The following is a 4,209-nucleotide window of genomic DNA, read 5'->3' as shown; positions in this document are numbered from 1 at the left end:
GCGGAACTGTTCAGAAGCACCCAGACCTACTGGGATGACAGAGAGTTGACAGGGCCATTTTCAATGACAAAGGCCAGCTGGCCTTTTGTGCAGGCGCTGTGTTAGCAAGCTGCATTGTGCAGCACCTCTGCCTCTGATGCAGCACGTTGGAGCGAGCCACTGCTTGGAATTCAGCTTCAAGGGAACAGCTTGATGTTCTTGCTGTGCTGTGGACAAATGTGCTGGATCTCTTCTCTCCCCAGCCTGTTCCCCTTGCCCTTTGCATGTTACATTCATCAGTGCTCCCAACACCTCTGTGAACAGTGCCATCCACAGAAGTTGTCAAGCGTGGGACAAGTTCTTATGTCTCAACCCTGACACCCACAGACCTCTTTCCAACTACTGAATTGAATAGCTGGTTTTAATTACATTTCAATATTTAAATCAGAAGTCATGTAGCGCTATCATGGTATTCATACAAGTTTTATGTAACAACCATTTGTGACCTATTCAAAAAATCCACCAGTCCGAGTCCACCCAGTGTGTCCGGGCTCTGGATACAATTCCTTGTTATTCCCCTGCTCTCAGCAGTTTTGCCTGTGAGGCAGGGAAATATTATCCCCTGACCCCACCCCCATTTCACAGATGGGGACAATGAGGCAGAGGGAGAGACAGTGACTTGCCAACATCACGGAGGGGAGTCAGAAGCAATAGTACGACTAAAATGCAAGAATGCCTGACTGCCAATGCTGAGCTCAGGCCAGTTGCGTCCTCTCTCTCTGATGAGGGACAGCTGGATGCTGTATATGGCTAAGTGCCTTGTTTCACAAAAGATTGGGAGTGCTGGGATTTAAAAAATGTCACATCAGCAAATGTGGGGCTATTGAAAGGTGCTGGCCTGTTAGATAATCCTGAAGCCTGAATCTTCTGTTTATTCCCAGCCTATGTAAGTAGAAGCAATGTCTTTCTTCCCCAGTGTGCCTCAGGCCGGCTGAGAGGGTGACCTCAAGGGAAGACTCTTAAGAGAGCTGTCTCCAGGGCCCAGGCACTGAGAATATCAAGGGCAGGGGGGAATGTCAGGGGCCCAGTGCTGGATGGTCTTGAGGGGAGCTTTTGGGTGTGCTCTGGACATCTGTTTGCTTGGTCCTGCTGCTTGAGACTTATCAACTCATTTCATACTGAGCCTCAAACAGCTGCCAGACAGGGATGCCCTGCAGTCAGTGACCCTCCAGGCTTGATGTAACCCAGACTCCATTCCCAGTCTCCTGAGATTTGAAACTGATGACCTAGAAAAGGGAGGCTGTGATGACCCCATCCCTGGGTCCAGCCCCGCTGCACGGGGTGTTTGCTTGCTTCCTCCCTCCAAAGCTGTTAGTTTATTTCACAAGGCTGTATGTACTTCTAATTTTTTCCCCCCTTGTCAGGGGAGGCATTTTCTTGGTGTTATCAAGGCTGTGGTGCCTGGCAGCCCTGGCCATATGGGAAACAGGCTGTTATCTAAATAGCAGCAAAGGTGTGGGAACATTCCCCCACCACGCACCCATTCATCTCCCCAGCTGGAGCCATGGAAATGCTAATACTTGAGCATCAAGCTTTTTCTTGGCTGGAAGCCAGGCCCCCTTTTCCCTGTAGCCCACTGTCTTCACTCCTGCAGCTGGAAGGAGACTGGGGCCCAAGGGGAGGATTTTGTACTTTTCCCTTCTTGGCGTTTATTTTTCTTTGATGCCACTCCCCCCTCCTGTCTTCCTGCTGGACACACAAAAATGGGGGAAAGAGTAGGACCACAAAGGTTATGTTTTTTTCAAAGATCTGATGTAGTGCCCATCATCTTGTATCAAAGTAATTCAGTATACTGTTTACTCTGCCCATCTACTTTCGTAGCCCCTCTCACAGCAGTTTCTGGGTGTGTCTCATGTATTTAACTATGCCATGCCTCTGTGAGCTAGGGAAAATCCATGATCATGAGCTGCCCAGGGTATCACAAGAAGCCTTTGATAGGGTTAGGTTTTAGACTAGAACCAGCCTTTCTTCTCTACCCTGATAGCCAGCAGACAGCTGGGCAACTGCTTGGCCCTCTGAAGTGGCCATGTTATGAAGAGCTGCTTACAGGTGGGATCTGCAAAGGCCAGAATCAGGGCAAGCGTCCTCTACACCAGTGGTGCACAGCCTTCTGACCCCATGGGCCAGATAAGTGGTATGGGGTTGGTTCATGGGCTGGATTCTGCATTGGGTCAGTCTATGGGTACAATCCAGCATGTCAGCCCCATCCTGCACGTGTGGATCCAGCCACACAGCAACACTGTGTGCTGGCCAACCACGCCCTAGTACAATCTAGTGTGGAGGGCCATGTTATCCCCGCCCCTGGGTCCAGAAATTTGCTGTCAGGGGAGCGGCAATTAAGGCTGCCACAGCTCTCTCACTACTGAATTTCCAGACCCATGAGGAGCCCTGTGGGCTGGATGACACACCTCTGCCAGTCAGGGGTTGAGTACCACTTCTCTTCATTGTGCTTGTAATCCTGTTCCTGTTTCCCCATCATTTCCTAGTATCACTTAGGACAGTGATTCTCAGACTGCAGCTTCTGAGGCACCTGTGGATCTTTGCAAAACATGGTTTCCCAGTGAGTGGTCCGGAGTCTGGCGGGGAGCTGGGAGAGATTGTATCTTTTGTAGCAAGGTCTGCATCAGGCTTCCTGTAGTCAGCTGTGTGAGTGTGAAGTCAGGGTGGATATGGACTTTATAGACTAGCTAAATAAGATAGATACAGAGCATGAGCCTCCATGAACTCAAATTCACTTCATCAGATGGCTGCACACTTCTGCCTTCTTGGACTGCCGCTTCTATTTCTCCCTCTCCTGGCTCAACTCTTGTTCCCAGATCCTTCTTTCTTTCTCTGCTTCTACATATCCCCAGCTATTACAGGGCAAGACCATGGCTTGACCCCCTTTGTCAGCTGGATGCAATACCCAACCTCCTGCAGTACTCAGCTTTCCTGGGTATGGAGATTTGGCAGTAGGAAAGCAGTGGTAGTGCTGACTGCTGCTCCTCTGCTGCTATCTGATGAAGTGAACTCCAGCTCAGGATTGCTTAGGCTCTTTATGCGAGAGGCCAGGATTGCTTAGGGTGGTATATTTTACTGGATCAACAGTGTTGTTGGGATGGCCCTAAGAAATCCCCCCCTTTCACATAATTCCTGTACCTTCGTGGCTACATTTCATCTATACTGTCTCATTTAGTCAGTCTGTTGTGGGCCTTGCCACATGTTCAAATGGAAGCTGGATAAAAACAATCTATAGAGCTGTTATACATTTTCAAGCACTAACTTTGTAGCTGGTTGGCTCTTTTTATAGCTGGATGGTCATTTTTATGATGTGAGAATTACTTTGCACATGTGGCTGATTTAAATTTATTGCACAATTCACCACTCGGCTGCATGATGTATGGACTGTGTGGCAGGGGCCTAGAAGGAGCATCTCTCCCTTGCCTTCCTGCAATCACCAACACTGCAGCAGTCCAGCTGTTGACCACCCCTGCCTGGCAAAGGCCCTGCTACATGTTTAGATGAAAGCAGGGTAGAAACCAACTATAGATGTGTTACACATTTTAAAGTGCCAACTTTCTAGCTGAGTCCCCTGTGCTGCAGTGAAAGACTTGTTGCCTGCCACGTAGGAGACCGAGGTTTAATTCCCAGAAGCTTATACAATTACAGCCATGGAGGCACCAAACATTTGGACTTGGTCTGGCATTTTGATTCTATCTCAATGGCCTAAAGAGGGGTGGAAGGTCTGGGCACTGGCTGCCTCCATACTCTTGCTTAGGCATATGCATCGAAGGTCTGTGTGATCTCTCATGCATACATCATGATCCAGAAGGATCAATGATTGCCTAAACATGTCTTTCTGGCAGGCTGGCTCTTTTTATAGCTGGACAGTCATTTTTATGGCATAAGAATGACTTTGCACATGCAGCCAATCTACATAATTCACTATTTAATTGTGTGATAATTATTTTAAATGTGCAGCTGCTCTACATTTATTGCACAATTCACCTGCGAATGGTGAGAATAAGGACCCCTCTGCATGTTCAGGTAAAGGCACAATGGGATCTAATGTGCAATCCACACAAAGCCACACATGCGTGGCAGGAGGTGCAATTGTGGGATTGCACATTAGATCCCATCATGCCTTATTGCTAGTGCAGGGGAAGCTTGGGATCACAATCCTGACCCGAC

General features: G+C 48.5%; 1 protein-coding gene across 1 annotated transcript in view; it reads left to right on the top strand.

The window, feature by feature from the left end:
* The window catches only part of TRIOBP (TRIO and F-actin binding protein), a 59,278-nt gene that overhangs the window by 21,035 nt on the left and 34,034 nt on the right, over window positions 1-4,209 (top strand). The gene's annotated exons all lie outside the window — the stretch shown is intronic.

Source organism: Gavialis gangeticus, unplaced genomic scaffold (genome assembly GCF_001723915.1).
Source record: "Gavialis gangeticus isolate Ggan-Ray unplaced genomic scaffold, GavGan_comp1, whole genome shotgun sequence".
NCBI classification, from domain to species: domain Eukaryota; kingdom Metazoa; phylum Chordata; order Crocodylia; family Gavialidae; genus Gavialis; species Gavialis gangeticus.
Note: the sequence above shows the minus strand (reverse complement) of the source record. Positions and strands in the feature narration are given on the sequence as shown.